This window comes from Monodelphis domestica, chromosome 2 (assembly GCF_027887165.1).
Source record: "Monodelphis domestica isolate mMonDom1 chromosome 2, mMonDom1.pri, whole genome shotgun sequence".
In the NCBI taxonomy this organism is placed as follows: Eukaryota; Metazoa; Chordata; class Mammalia; order Didelphimorphia; family Didelphidae; genus Monodelphis; species Monodelphis domestica.
In genome coordinates this window covers 67,159,204-67,176,501 of record NC_077228.1, presented here as the reverse complement: position 1 = coordinate 67,176,501, position 17,298 = coordinate 67,159,204, and the positions used below count along the sequence as shown (strand labels likewise).

General features: G+C 35.8%; 1 protein-coding gene across 9 annotated transcripts in view; it reads right to left on the bottom strand.

Moving 5' to 3' along the window:
• DNM3 (dynamin 3) overlaps nucleotides 1-17,298 on the bottom strand; it is a 647,411-nt gene that overhangs the window by 126,926 nt on the left and 503,187 nt on the right. The window lies entirely within an intron of this gene.

Here is a 17,298-nt window from a genome sequence, read left to right as displayed (position 1 = left end):
TTTTTCTTTTTAAAAATCCATGTACATGTTGTATATCTCTAGTTGGACATAAGTCCTCAAGATTAGGGAGAGTTTAATTTTGTTCTCAGCATCTAGCACAGTGCTTTGCTTAGACTAGTCAATTAATAAATGCTGATTGAATTGAATTAAATGAAAATATATTGGTTTGGGGGAGGAGAACTTAGAAGGGTAATATATTCCTGAAAAGGTCAGTAAGAAACATCTTGGAATATAGGAAATGAAATTTACTTTCTCATAAAGTTACTATATTTAACAAGTTTATTATATATGCATTCATATTTGTATACATATATGAATTTAATGAATTTTAGAGGAAATATTGACAGTACTAGTGTATTTTACCAGATTCCCTGTTCATAATGGCTAAAATATAGTGAGGGAAATTGTGCACTTTAATAGGCAGTATAGTGTGGTTAGGAGAAAAGTCTTGGTGTTTGGTCTGGGTTCAAATTCCATATTTGTCACTTACTAGAGATGATCATGAGTTAGTCTTTCAACATTTCTCAGTCCATTTTCTCATTTATAAAGTGAGATAATACCAACAATGCAGGTCTATTGAAATAGTCTCATGTAATTATTTCTACATATGTATGTGTACATATAAACCCTGAAGCTTATCTAGATGTCAAAAATTGAGATTTTTATTATTAGAATCCTGGTTGCAGGGACTCGACTATCTAGAAGAAGAATCATTCAGGTGAGTGGCTCCTATGGAGAAGGGTCTAGACTTTCCCATCAATTACAAACCAATTGCTAAGCACAGAGTAGGCAAATCAGTGTTGGTGCCACACCAGCCTAGCTGAAGCAACAGGGAGTGTTGAGGGAGAGCCTGGAGGAAGCATGTGCCAAGTAAGTTAAACCATCATCACTATTTGATCACCATCTTCCTTTGCACCTTGATAGAGATAGACCAGAACCACGAACCCAAGAGCCTTAGGCATAGCCATGTCTCCCAAACCACCAGACCTGTTTTTCATCCAACCAGCAACAGTCGCCAAAGATGGGAGAAATCATTGTGGAGGGACGGTCTGTTTTCCTCAACATGACAAGCAACAACGGCTGCCCAAACGTGCCCAATAGGAAGATGGGCACAGAAGCTCTGGGAATGGCAGCTCTACCCAAACTCCACTCCCCCAACCTCCAATCATGCCGTCATCCTAGCCCATAGAGCTAAATAAGCAAGTCCAGACAACAAGATACTACATACGGGGCAGGTAGCCTAGGCTAGCTGAAGTCAGGAGGTTCTCTGAGGGAAAGACAGGAGGCAAAATGTGCCGGGCAAGTTAAACCAGCGCTGCCATTCTGACTCCCATCTCCCTGTAGACTGTGATGCAACTACCCTGGGATTCTGAGTCCAAGTGTTTCCAGTCCTATACCCTTAGCCATCCCATGGATGATAATCCAAATGGTAATCCAAATCCCATGGAGATAAAACCTGGGGACTGCTCTTACAGGTCCTATAGCCACAGATACTCAAGATAGTTCTTGTTGCCAGAGCCTCCCTGGCACTGTCAAATGGTTTGACATCAGAAACTGATGTGATCCTATCAGTGGAAATGACATTTAAGATGAGGAATTCACATCTGCTTTGCTAAGGACTGTGGGACCTTTCCATTTGGCTTGTAGTTGGAACCTTCTAAATGTGTGGTCTAACCCATTGGAATTTGAGCTCCTTATGAGTAGGGATGCTGATATTTTTCTATTGGTATCCTCAGAACTTAGCACAGTGCTCTTCGTGCTATTGTTTTATTGTTCAGTTGTTTTCAGTCATGTCTAGCTCTTTGTGACCCAATTTGGGGATTTCTTGGTAAAGATGTTGGAGCAGTTTGCCATTTCCTTCTCCAGCTCATTTTACCGTTGAGGAAATGGAAGTAAATATGGTTCATTGAATTACCCAGGGTCAGGCAACTAATAAGTGCCTGAGGCCAGACTTGAATTCAGAGGTGAGATTTCTTGATTCTGGGCCTGGTGATCTATCCATTGTGCCACCTAGCTGTCCCACTTTGCATGGAGTAAGTGCTTAATAAATGAACTTATTAGGTACATGCATTTAGTTCCACTCCTTATTCCTTGCTCTCTACCTCAAAGAAATATAATATAAAGTAAAAAATGAAAACAAGGTTGCAAGACCCTTCAAAGTCATTCTCTGTAATGAAATATAATGGGAAAGCATTGTTTTACATTTCTATGAATCCTCAATACTTTGGAGAAATTAATATATCATTTTCTAGAGATTCTATTTAGTCAACTTAGTGTGTTTTAGGGGGGAGTAGAGTACAGAATCAATTGTTATTTTTTTCAAATTTATCAGTAAACTGAATCCTTCTCCTGGTTCATCCAACCATTACTTGCTTGTACTTAAAATCGGAGGTGGAGAATAGGGATAAATAATGATATTTTAAGTCCTGTATAATTAAAAAAAACACAAATTCTCAATAGTGTTGAGATGATTAAGACAGACAATTCATTTTTACATCCCACATGGAAGTAACACTTTTGAGGCTAGTGAGTTTTCATCTTTTCTTTTAACTTTAATGATATCCTTATTGAGTAATGAAACTTTTATGAACAAACTTAGTGAACCATATGTTTCTGCCTGCATTCTGGGCAATTAAATTCTCCAGTTCCTCTCCAGGAAAATAGGGTAGACACACAAAGAAAAATTATGCAAAAGAAATAAACAAATCAAACTAGATCATCAATACAAAAACAATTAGGAATTTTCTGAAAATGTGATGTTATTTTATATATAGAGGGGCTAAAGCTATGCTTTGGTAACAAGCTATCCTTCATCTCCAAAAATGGTACTTAATGACCTATTATCAAGAATAATGCATTTTGAGTTTTCCTTTTTTTTTTTTAAGTAGTGGTGAATGATTTTAATTAATGAATTTACCCTCTCTTACATGGACCTTATCCTGTGCCAAGAGGAGACATAGGAGATAGTAAGAAAGAATTGTAGGCTGTAGTCTGTGAAAATACTACATATATTCAACATCTGGTAACTTGAATGTAATGCATTTTGATGCTGTTCTGTTTGGCATATGCTAAGCCTTTGGAAACCATTGCTATGGATACAAAACTAAGAGTTTCTTTGTTTTTCCCACCCATTATTTATTTTAAGTCATATAGATCTCAAAATTAGTAATTCTAAATATCATAATCTTTCCCACTGATAGAACTCGACAAAGACAACCAGGTTTATAGGCATAGGCTAGGAGAGATATTTGATATCTCTTTTTAAAGTAGCCTACCTGGGTTTTCTTATTGACTTAAAAAAAAATCTCAAAGACCTCTGATAAATAAGACAGCAGCTCTGATTGTATAAATTTACTTTTATATAGCTAGAAGAATGAATGATGGGTTAAAAAACAACTTATTTCCTTTCTTCTATTCTGGAATGCCTCTGTCTCATTTCTCATCCATATATGCTCTTTCTCACTTCTCTGGGCAGTTACCATTGTGCTGCTGGGAAAAACAACTGTCCTTCAGTTGGAAATGACCAAGGTTTATGAAAATGATTGTAAATTTTTCCTTTAAAGCTATTTGAAAAGGTCACAAGGGAAGCGGTTGAATTTAGTCTGTTTTTCTTCACATATTAACATTTGAAGCATTCCTTTCTGAGCTTAATGTTCTTTCATCTAGTTCTAACATATGTGAAACAACTCATTTCCTCCACCAAAATCAATCTGAAATTTGAGAACATCTCTGTTAGGATTCTGTTCCTGAAACTTTAGGTTTTCTTCATAAGATGGAAAAAGCACATTTATTCCAGCATTTAGCTTCTTTACTTAGTCCAAGAATCATAATTTTTAGTTTTAAAGAGAAAACTTTGTCTAAGGTGTTGGAATTTTCTATTTGGTTTACTAGGGGAACACAAACAAAAGGGGGAAATATAGTGATGTGTAATGTGTAATGTGGAGGTAATAAAGCATCACATTAAAAAGTGGGGATAGCCTAATTCAAGAGAAGCAGACAAAAAAGTGGAAGTTCCTTTTTATTTAGGCAAAAATTTTGAAATGTTACTCTTCAAATGGAAATATTACAGGAGAACTCAACTAAGACTGAATCACATTGATTCTACAAAAAAAATCACTCTGTAGTTGCATATATACACTCACATTCCTAAGACTGACTCAGGCAATTCCAGATGTCTGGTCCTCTTAACAAAATAGTTGAAATGAAATCCCTCATCCAGTGAAATTTATCCAGAGAGAAGATAGACTCAAACCTAAGCAATTAAGGATGTCACTATGCCAACAGTGAAACATTTTCAAGGGGGAAAAACAAGTAATGGACCTGGCAAGAAAAAATTTTTCCCCTGAGTAACTGATCTTTTATTTTAAAAAATCATTTTGTTTTTCAGAAGCAGAAGAGAAAAAAAATAGTATCCAAGGGAGAAAATGGATCTGGGTCCTTTGTAGCCATTATACATTCATGACATGAATTCAAACAAGCTTCTAACATGAGTTTTTCCCTCATAGTTTTGTGTATCACCAAAATGCACATTTAACTTTTAAAACATAAAGCAGACTAATTTTTTTTAAAGATCTTATTGAGAAAGTAAGACGTATGTGAAATACAAAATAGTCTATAAAAGAGAAAGCATTAGAAAGAGGAAAGAGTATTGGGAGGAGAGTTAAAAGATATGACTTCTCATTATTTAATTTCTCTCTGTTTCCTTATTTATATAATGAAAAGACTAGACAAGTTTGGTCCAGGCAATAATTTATATGTTCCCATCCATCATGCCTTCAATATTGATGGCATGTGGATGAATCCATTTCATTTCATTGGAGTACCAGAAGAATATTCATCACTTTGAAATTTGGGCTATATATCTAGGGGTTTGTTTTGTCTTGTTTTTGCCTTTTTTTGAGAGGGGTAGTTTTAGGGTAGGAGTGGATCTATGACTCAATTGCCATATGGACCCACCCATGAGAAAGGACCATTTCCAATGCAAATGACCATGTGCTTTGCCACTTATAGTTGTAGAAAGCTTCTGGGGCTTTCTAAGGGAAGTTAACTGATTTACCAAGGGTTGCTCAGCCAGAATTTGTGTGAAGTAGGACTTGGACACAGGTCTTCTTAACTCCAAGGCTAGCTCTTCATCCAGTATACTCACAGCCTTTCATAGCTAGTTGACACCAGAAATTTTGCATGTTTAAATACTTTGGCTTTTTAAAAACTTCTTTAATTTTAATTTAACATTCTTTTTTAAAAATTGAGTTCCAAATTCTTTCCCTCCCTTTCAGCCCTCTCTTCCCCATCGAGAAGGCAAGTAATATGATAACAATTGTACGTGTGAAGTCATGCAAAACACTTTTCTATTTTATCCCTTTTGCAAAAACCCACCACCACCAATAGGATTTTAATACTTTCAGAAATCTGTGATTTCATTGTTGTGGGTATTCTCTTTGTTGACACATTGCATCCTCTTCAATCTCTTCTCCTCTGGTTCAAGTCTCATCTGTACTTCCCTATGCATCACTCACATTATATCCAGCTAAAATGTGGGAGACATTCATCTTACTCTTTCAGTAAATGGGAGGTACCAATGTGGAACTCCAGTCATAAAAGAAAGTCTCAATCAAACATGCTTAGCACATCTAGGTGCTTAAAAATACTTCATGTCTCTCTTTTCTCCTCCTTTCAATGAATAAAATATTACCCCTTGAGTTACCTTTAACAGTTGGATAATGAAAGGTAACAAGTCATATATACTGCCTTGGTGACATTTTTGGACAGAATTTCCTTCCAGTCTGAGTGAGGAGAGCAGAGTTGAAATGCCTAAAAATCTAGTTCTTTCCTCTGGAGACTACATGGCTTGTATTCCAATGCATTCCACTTATACTGAAATTGTAAGTTAAAAGAAAATAACATACAGATGTGCTGTTGGTTATGCATATAAGCTTGCTCATGCAAGGGTCTGTGTTCACTATAACTTACTTATTTTTAGTGAATAAACAAAGTATATTTTCACACAGGCTTACATGCATAAATAACTCATTTAATTTTCAAATAATTAAAAATAAAGTAGGGCTATATTATAAAGTTGCATTAGAGAATTTAGAAAGCATCATTGTGTGGTGAAGAGAATGTTGGATTTAGAATTTTTTTTTTTTCAGTTAAAAGACCTGCCTTCAACTCCTCTGCTGCTTAATAATTTTAAGACCTTGGACAACTTACTTAAACTCTCTGGGTCTCAGTTTCATCATCTATAAAAAATGAAGGTGATGGACTCATGACATTTAAGGTCTCTTTGAGCTCTAAATTTATGATTCTATATTCTCCAAAGGTCTCCTTTCTATAATGTTAAGAAAATACTGTAAAGTTTGTTTGCCTGGCATTATGTCAACCAGAACTCTCTATTAACTAGCACCCCTGTGGTTTGCCAGTACAGTAATAATTGATGTTCATAACTATACTGCTCAGGATACCACCTATAAAAAATCCTAAATTGATTCTGGACTATTAACGATCCAATTCCATTCATTTCAGATTTTTAATCTTGTGTTATTTATTATTATATTATATTATAATTCTTAGAAAATTAGTTTTGTCTCTATAATAATAATCTTCTAACACAACATTTTTATTCATTGAATACCACATTTTCCATCCATACTTGCTAACAAAGTTTACTAAACATAAAATATTTCACTCAATGAGTACGGGGGGAAAATATATCAGCTCTTATCAGTTGATAAAATAGTGAAATGAGAAATAATTTGGAAAATATTACTCTAGTATCTTAAATTTTTTTTAATTTGTAGGATTAATAGGGATAGGAGCTGGGCCTGTTATTTATTTGAAATCCTCAGCAACATCTCTTCAACTTATAGGCTTAGAAAGTTGTTTGAGGGACTGAGATCTTAAATAACTTGCTAAGGGTCATAAAGCCTGTACATGTCAGAAAAAAGATTTCAAATCAGGATTTTCCTCATTCTGAAAGCCATCTCCATAAATGCACTATTCTATTCCTCAAAGAAATTAATGCTCTTCCACAACTCTAACCATTCATTCTTTAGCCCTAAGCATACTCACATTCCAGGTTAGTTTACTCTTGATTAACTTAAAATATTTGAAAGCAAGTTACACTGGCAAATCTGTGAACTTTCAGGAAAACTGTCTAATGCTATAAATGAATAAAATTTTTCATATAGAAGATTCTTCATAATTAAGAAATCAGAGTGCTTTAAAAAAACAATGAATCAGTTACTATTAGAATAAACATATGGGCCTATCACATTAAAAAAAAAAAGGACATATTAGTCACCAGAATCATCCTTTTCTTTTCCAGAAGTTCTAGGCCACCTTCAAACTCATTATATACCTTTTATTGAAAAATCACTGTAATCGACTCAGTTCACCCCTTGTTCCTTAATGAATGGCGACCTTGTTCTTCTGTTCTGATATGGCTTTACCCTAGTCACATCATTACCTGGGTCATAGGCTGTTAGGTCAATATTCCACTCATATAGTCAAGATATTTATAAGGTGACACATTTTCAATGTAAACCATCTACTCAACTTGGTGCATTTTCAAACATTCCATTGAATTAAGCTCCAAACGATTTCCCACATTTGTTTTATATTCTATATGTAGAGCTGATGAGGAGCAAGTCTGATGAACTCCAGCTGGGCTACAACACACCAACTGGCCCGTTTAAAATGGTCCTCGTCCAGTTCAATCCCTCGTGCATCCAACAGTTGTCTCTAAAATGGGCCAGCTTATATGATAAAACATGGGGAGAGCGCCCAGGAAGCGCCAGGAAAAGTCAACCCACTGGATACCGTCCCACTCTACGAGGATGTTCTAGCGTTCGCATATACGGTACGGCGTGTTCCCCCTCTAGATAAGCAGAATGAAAAGCTTCACAAACCCAAACTCAGCAGATGATTAAAGTGCTACGTTATCTTACTTGAACAACATGAACATGGTTTTCAACGTTTATGTGTGTTGCCTGGTTTCACAAAATCTATCATACACATTTCAGTTCTCCCCCCTCTGTTCCCCACACCCTGCCACTGCTGCTGTCCAGCTGGAACGCATCAAGGGTGCAGAAGCCAAGTCAAATGTTGACCCCACCCTCCTCCATCCATTTTAAGGTACCTTCAAAGCTGGAGTACCGATCTTGTTCAGTTTAGCCAATAATACCAGCAATCCTGTTATTTAAGACTCTAGTTTGGGGTTTTTATAACTGCCCATTAACATGGAAGCTTTGATATTGGGTCAAAAAACCCAGCTGCAGTGAGTTTCATCAGATTGGAGTAACCTTTCCACGAAGGGTCCTTATTATTAAATCTTCATAATCTTTGCTCTCGGTGTCACTGTATTCCCTTATACTATCCACTTCTCTGAACTTCCCTATACACCAGGCCTGAAGAACACGAAACATTTCCTTTCCAAAATGTTGGAACAGAAGGGCCGTTATGGTACTACAAGCACGTTTGTTGTTTTTTTTTCACCGAAGTTTGAAAACATTATTTCACTTGAACACCGTGACAGACAACAGTCATTTGAAATCACACAGACATGCTAGGTCCCGTGACAAAAAAAAAATGCAAAAAAGGGAGAATAAACTGCAACAGGACAAAGAACTTACTTTGTTGTTCCCCTGTGCATGTCACCGCAAAGAAGGAAAAAAAAAGAAAGAAATATGTTAAACTTTGCTTTCTTTCAAAGCTGTGGACGCTCTTTGCTATAGCAAAACCCAAATGAACAACTTGATTCAAATTATTAACAGCAATCACAGACACAAGACTCCAGAATACACGGGCAATTTAGAAGGTCAACTAAAATGGGCTGAAATCATGCATTCGTAACGGCAGAAAATTATTTTTAAATGATTCTTTCTTTCTTTCTACTCAGAATAGTTTGGGTACAGGGACAGAGCCAAAAAGAGTCATTTCCCACCCCCACTTCTCGTGAACTGGCAATAAGGGAACGGTTAGTATGAAAGACAAGCCATTTAACATGTCTATTTGCCCTTTTATGACAGCCCCTCCTCCAACATGCCAAGGAGTGGAAAGTTTCGGCAACCGATGTGTTTTTAAACAAACACTGCATCCTTGGCTTCGAAGAAGAAGAAGAAGAAGAAATGGAAAAGGGTGCAGTGGGAAGGAGTGGGTGGTATTGGGGAGATAGAGTAAGCAGAACATGTTACGACAAACATCTGTATGATTCCTTTATTTTTTTTTTTCAAAAATTATGAGATTTTCCATGGGCTGGTATGGAGAGTGCTGACTGTATAGTGGGGCTATCGCCAAAATAAACAGTAGTCCGCATTTGAGAAATCGGGGCTGGAAAGGTTGGTCACAAAGATGTAGTCATTTTTGAAAGAAGGGCATCTGGATAGAGATACAGAGAGCAGTAGTAGTCAGCTGGTAAATGGATATCCTGTTTCAAACTGAAAGGGCTGGAGTGTGATTTATATCAACGAATTTAACTCCCATATGGTTTGAAAAATAAAAACAATGATTCATTACGAGCAGGGCAGCCCAAGTCCTCACCAGGGCGGGAGAGAAGTGAAGGGACGCGGGCAGGGACGGTTCTGAAACCCTCTTGCAAGGGGCCCTCAAGGAATTTCTAGCAAAGATCTTGTGGTCAAAGAGTGCCATAACTAAAATGTAAGCATGTGTGGGAGAGGATGAGAGTGGGGCAGAATAACAGGTCAGGCTAGATAGCTGGCAGCCAGTTTTAAGCTCATGAAAGCCAGAGAGGGGGAAAAAAAACAACAACACACACACAAAAAAGAAACCTTCTGGGCACTCTGGGACTCCACAGTGGTGAAGCAATAATCGCCCAAAGAAAGGTTATATCCTGGAAAATAATGCTAATTAGAGGACACAGAGACCTTGCCTGATCCAGGGGCTGTTATTGCCATCCTAAACTGCAATGAAAAAAGAATGTATCCAGAGATACTGATAAATTAGTGTGGCGAGGTGTCTAGTTTGTTTTTGGTTTTGTTTTTGTATTATTCAATTAAAATGAAACACGAGGTTGCCATGGACACGGCTGTTTGTTAACGTTACCAGTCCTCCGGAGGAGTTAATGAGGGGTTCAGGAATGAATGAGGGAAACAGGATTCTATTGCAGAGATCATGCCAACTTTTCAATAAGGCAATAAAAGTCTGCACGTTGGGCTTTATCAGAAACAAGAGACTACTTTAGAGAATAATGGGGCCCTAGTTCTCCAAAGAATTGCAATATTACTGAAAATGCCTCTAACAGAGGGGGTTTATTGCATTCCACAACAGTGCAGCTTTTGATCTACTAAAATAAGTTTCAGAGATTTAACCAAGTGTTTTTGTACATTATGCAATCACTGGATTTCACACTGTAGGGGCAGATGGTTCACTTTGCAATAGTAACAATGATGTCACGGAGGGAAGGATTCGCGGTTCTTTAAATATATGAAATGTACAAGTACAGTACTTTGCTCCCCCCCCCCCACCCCGGCTCTTAGTTCAATAATTGCTCAATTGTCTGGTGTGAGAGACTCTTAAGAGTCCTGAAGAGGCAAAACAGAAGTACTTTAAAATTTCTCTTCTTTATAGTGTCAACAGTTTAAGTTTAGGTCGCTGACACTGACTTCATTTTGTAAAAAATGCCATTAAGGCACAACTGAATTGGCCAGTGGGGGAAAAGATGTTGTTCTAAATTCTATTTGAGGCGGTGCTAGCTAAACTGAAAACAAAGAGGGTGTTTAAATGCTGGTGAGCTTATGGAGAAAGCATGCTCTAGTAGTCTTTTTTTCCCCTAACCTTTACCTTCCATCTTAGAATCAATCTATAAATATTAATTTATATAATATTATATAATCAATATATAGATCTATAAATCTATAAATATTAATTTATATAACATATACATCTATAAATATTAATATATAACATATAAATATTAATTATATAATATTATATATTATATATAATATTATATAATTAATATTTATAGATTGGCCAGCCTTTAATGTTTATAGAATATTGCTATAGCACTATTTGTTTTCATATGAAATTTGTATGTGGTGACCCTATTGGAAGAGTGCAATGATTTGTACAGCATTTAGCATAGTCCTGGAACTTAGCAGGTATTTAATCACTTGTTCCCTTTTCCCCCTTTCTGAAATATCAAAGCAATTCCCAACAAGGCACTTCAGAAAGTATGCATTATAACAAAACGATTTCTGAAAACAATACAATGGCCAGGGTGACTTAATTCTCTGAATGAAGAATTGAGAAAAAATGATTTGAGGACATCCCTTTGGTCACACTCACTTTTCTTATAATAATGTACAGTTGGTATAGCTTAGGCAGAAGCTCCACCATTTTACTGTATCTTGGATACTAAAGACTTTTTATTAATTAATTGAAATCAATGGGGGTTTTACATCTTTAGCAGGTACTTAAATGTGGTACAAGATTGCCCGATATTAAATAGAAACTTTCTATCTATAGTGTTTCTGACATATTTGCTTTATATAACCATATAACCTAGAGCCATAAATATAACTGGAATTGTTGTCTGAAGGATTAGGATCATGGAAGCAAAGAATTTCTAGCTGAAAAGAGATAATAATAACAAAAAAACTCCAAGATTTCAAGGATCTGAAATTTCATCAGAGTGGATAGTTCATCTATTGAAGCAGAAGTCACTCCTCTAAAACTTATTAACTTGTCTTTAAGAGTCATTCAGCTGGCTTTCATTTATTAAGTACCTACTATTTCCAGGCACTGTGCTAACTGCTGGCAAAATCCTCCAAATTATTTACTCTCAAGGAGCTCATATTCTAATGAGGATGGAAAACAAGCAAATAGCTATGTACAAACAAGATATGTATATGATCAGCTAGGAGCAGTCTCAAAGGGAAGGTACTAAGATTAAGGAAGACTGAGAAGACTTCTTGTAGAAAGGGGGATTTTAGCTGAGACTTGAAAGGGAAACTAGAAGGTGGGAGATGAGGAAGCAAGTGTTTCAGGCATGGGAGAGAGTCAGGTTAAATTCTCAGATTTGGGAGATGGAGTGTTACGTGCAAGGAACAGCAAGGATGTCAAGGTCACTAGATAGCAGAGTATGGAAAAGTAAGGTGTAAGAAGGCTGGAGAGGTAGGAAGGGGTCAGATTATGAAGGTTTATAAAGGCCAAAAAGAGAATTTGATATTAAATTCTAGAAGGAATAGGTAGCCACTGAAGTTTATTGACTAGAGGGGTGAGATGGTTAAACTTGTACTTTAGGAAAGTTAATTTGACAGCTTAGTGGGGGGGTTTTGGTCTGGAGAGATAAAAGGCAAGGAGACCTGGGAGCAGACTATTATAATAGGGTAGGAATGATGTGTTAAGGATCTGATCCAGGATGGTTGCAGTGTCACAGGAGCAAAGGGAGAAGGGATAGTGAATGAGAGATGTCACAAAGATAGAAACAAAAGGCCTTGACAAATGATTGGATATGGGAGAGGTATGAAAGAGTGAATAAGGAACCAAAGAGGACACTCAGGTTGCAAGTTCCAGTGACTGAGAGGAGGTCAGTTATAGAGAAGCTGGCAGTTAATGGAAATTTCAGAAGAGGGAAAGGTTTGGAGGAAAAGATAATAAATTTAGTTTGGGACATGCTAAGTTTAAGATGTTTATGGGACTTGCAGTAGAAGTAGGTGGAGATAGGAGATTGGAGATCAAAACAGATGTTAAGGCAGAGTAAATAAGCCTACAAATTATCCACATAAAGCTGATAATTAAACCATGGAAGCTTATGAGATTCTTACATGAAGTAATAAAGAAGAGAGTCCATGACACAATCTTGGGTTATACCCACACTTAGAGATCATGCCATGGATGAAGACCACATGGAAGCGACATAAAAGAAGAAATGATTAGTCAGGTAAGAGGAGAATTAGGAGACAACAGTATCCTGAAAACTCAAAGGGAGAGAGCATCAAGAAAAGCAGATAAGAGCATCAAAGTCTGCAGAAACTTCAAGAAGGATGAGAACTGAAAAAAGACATTATATTTTTGGCAGTTCATAGATAATTAGTAACTTTTGAGAGAGCAGTTTTCAATTGAATGATGGGTTTCTGTGAAAGACAATAGCATCACATTTACAAAACTTTTTTTTTTCTCTACACAGCCTTGTGTTGTCTATAGTAAATGCATAATTGTTCCTCTATTTCAGAAGTCAAAACTGAGCCTCATAGAGGCAAAACAACTTGTCTGTGGTTATATTGCTAGTAATTGTAAACATTAGGATACAAATCCAGGTTTTTGGACTCCATCTCCAGAGCTCTTCCCACTACATTACTTACAATAGTGGTAAAGATTAGCAAAGACCTAAGAGATAAAAAGCATTTTGAGATAGAATCTCAGGGCTATTTATTCCACTGATTTCTGAAATTTTATCTATTCTTAAGTAAGGTTGCCAAAACTTCTGAGGATTCTGTCAGTTTCTATGTCAACCTTGAGATTTCCTCTGATTGCTTTGGCATTCTTCACCTAGCATATCATGCAAAATTTCCTTACTTGCTCAAAGTACCATTGAATCTAATAAAAGGCATTCTAGGAAAGGAAAACTATTAAAACTTAGGAAATTGATACTTCATAAATACAAGTTGGAATATGTATGTAGAATTTCAAAAGCATCTTTCTAATTTGACTAAATCAGAAAGTTCTCTTTATTTTTTCACCATGGACACCTAGTCCAGCATATGTTCATACACTGTGTGCTTATGGTGCTTATGTATTTGTATTCATATGTTATGGGAAAAGATAATACCTATTTTATTATTCAATTGAAACTAAAACTTTTATAATGCAAACTTTCATTATATGTCAATGTCCCTGACCAAGATAACAATTATTGAAAAGGATTTGTACATTGAAAGTAAAATGCCATATTTCCACTTAGCAGTGCAAAACTTTCTTCATTTTTTATTAAAAAAAAGTAGGGGCTATGTTTTAAAATTATTAGTCACTATTCTATTAAAGAGGTAGAGAAAGAATGTTTAATTTAGTCCAAATTAAAAATTCATAATTTTCTGGCATGCTGGCAAACTCCTACTTAGGTGACTAATAAGAAAATAGCTATTACTCTGAGAGATCAATTGGAAGGAAACAAAGCAGGTCAGAGGCACTTGTATACAGTCTGTCCCTCAAATCCCCTTTTTCTTATGATGTGTTCAATAGAGCATTTTGCATTCAGTTTGAGTCCAAAAAGACTGAAAGAAAGAAATATGAAGATACATATAGAAAGTGAAAGAAAATACTGATGTCACTCATTTCATGGATGCAAGCTTAGGAAAGAAAGATATTTATAAAGCCCTAAAATATTACTAGAAGATTAAGATTATAAGATTAGAAACTTCTTAAATGTAGACCATGGTTTAATTTTTCATCGTTGCTTCCTTTGTACCTTACATCAATTTTTGCCAAGTTTTGTTGAATCAGAAAAAGTACACTCTTTAAGTATATATGTAATGGACATATGCACATCATGTACACGCAATTTTTAAGTCTCTTATTTAACAAAAGATAAGCGATATTTATTTTAACAAAAGACATAGATGGTATGTTAAGCTTCTTTGGTGTGATTAAAACATGGTTCATTTTTAAGGTTGATTTATATGCAACATTTTAAGAATGCTATATTTTATAAAGTTAAGTTCAAATACACATAGTAACACAATGATGCCCAATATGTGACTGTACTCTTTAATACTCTTACATAAATCCATTGGGAAGTTAGGAAAAAAACACATAACATTTCCTATATCACTGGACAAGACGGTAAAAAGAATACCATTCTCAATGTAATACAAATTAATGTGTGGGGCCCTGTTATACCTGGTCAACTTTTACTTCTTATAATAATGATGTAGATATCAAGGTTTCCAGAGTCTTCAAGAAAGAGATGGATGGTACACATTGATGCATGTACTGCACTGTCTTAGATCTGAATGTTTGAATATATATAGATCTCTTTCTCTCTTGCTCTACCAGATTTTCTCTCTACTCTCTTTTTATCATCTCTCTCTCTCTCTCTCTCTCTCTCTCTCTCCTCCTTTCCTTTTATGGTTATGCTTATTCCTACTAATTTTTTTTTTGTATCTGTATTCAAAGTTTCCAAGTTAATTGCTATCAATAAGGCTTCTTTATAATTTAACATCCTCATAATGAATGTAAACACACCTATCTCAAAATAGTTACTCTGACTATTTAGTTCTAAGGTTACTATTTTATTTTGAATGTGAAAAAATATAGAGTACAAGGAAGTTGTGGGACATCAGAGTAATTTTATTAAAATGGAGGAGATATTTTATGTGATTATAGAGCAAAGATGGACATTTTGTTTGTAATTATAAGCTAATACAGAGTTGTTTATTGAGAGGGCACAGAGTTTAAATCCCAAAATATAAAGGGATTCTAGCTTTATATGACCTACACCTCTTATTGGACTTTGCAAAATAATTTCATATACCAGATAACTTCTCTGAATCTTTGCTTGACATAAAGGCTATGATCTTTAATGAAATTTTATGGTTCCAAGCACACAGCTCTTAATTTATGTGCTTCTTTGTCAGGTTTCTATGTTTGTTCACTCTCCACAGTTGGGGAGAGATATGTGTCCTCTAGTCCTCTCACCATTCTGGCCACCCTCTGCTGAATTCCAGGCTATCTTTTGTTTTTTATAAATGTGGTGCACTGAATTGAACACAGTCCTCTAGATGTGATTTGACCAGGTCCAAAATGGTTGTCAGGTCCAACAAGTATTACTGGCATAGTTCTGGGTCTGGCCAAACTCTAAATCATTTGCAATTTGGGGGACCTCTACAATATTATGCTTTTTGAAGGCTGAGGTGAAGGTCTGGTTCCATATTGGGTTTGGTCCAAGGGTAAGAACATCCATTATATGGGTATTTTTTCTATGGGTGTTCTTCTCCATTCATTACTACTGTGTATATGTGTGTGTGTGTGTGTGTGTGTGTGTGTGTGTACACATAGAGTATGCTATAGTTAAATAGCCTGAAAAATATAATTTTTTTAAATAGAAAGCAAATTTTTTTCTCCATTAACTTAGAGAGGTGTCACCCACATTTAAGGCACTTTGTCATTGCTAACTTAATGACTACACAAATTTCTGTTTGTTCCTAATAATTTTTCTCTAATGTTGATAGTTGAAGTTCAGTTTAACAGATTTTAGCCGATTGCATGCAAAGTATTATGTTAAGCATTTATAATGCTAAACCCTCCCTGTCTTCAAGGACTTTACATATTACTAGAGGCAAAGTGCAGGAAATACATTAAAATGATCAGTATATCCTAAATCCTCCATCAATGCTTGTTGACTAATTGCAAGGTAAAGAGTGATAAGGACAGAGAAGGATCTGAGCAAAATACTCTAGGAATATTTCTAGAGGAAGAAAGCAATTACACTAGGGAAGACTGGGGAACAATACATGATGAAACGCCTTAGCTGAGTCATGAAGAAAGATAAAGATTCTTAAAGGTGGAGATGACAATAGAAAATATTCCAGGCAGGCAGAGACAGCCTGGAGCAAATGAATGGAGGAGAGATGGCATAAGTTAGAGAAACAGATAATAGTCTAGTTGGATGGGTAAATTGAGTGAATGAAAGCAATTAATGTGAAATTGTTGGATAGACTAGGATTAGAATATAATAGATCTTAAATGCCAAGCTGAGTTATTTATATTTTTTCCAGGAATCAAAACAAATATAAGGTTTTAAATAGGGGAATATCTAAGGAAGATTATTCTTGTGGTTATAGGGCATATGGATTGGAGAAGAGAGGGCATGGAAATAAAGTAGCCAATTAGGTGGCTATTATAATAGTCCAGGAAAGAAGTGATGAAGGTCTTAACTAGAATTGTGGCAGTGAAAAGGTGTGAGGGATACCAAAGAGGTAGAATTAAACACTTTGTCACAGTATTAGTGTGGGAGATGAGGGAGAGAGCAACCAAAGATGATGTGGAAGGGTTAATCCTGGGCGAGTGAGAGGAGTTGAATCAACAGAAAAAGGAACTTCAGTCCAAGCATTTGTATGGATATACATTTATATAGTCAATGCAGGCACCAAGGGACTAAATATAAACTATAGTTTACATTAAAATTATGTAAAATAATTTATTAGGGCAAATGATATATAAAACCAAATGTTATTAATGCTTTGTAGGGCTGTAGCCCAACTTGCATCTATGCCATATATTATAATGCAGGCAAATATAATTGTACTATTTACAAGGTAAAAGGGTTCCTTTGAAATTATA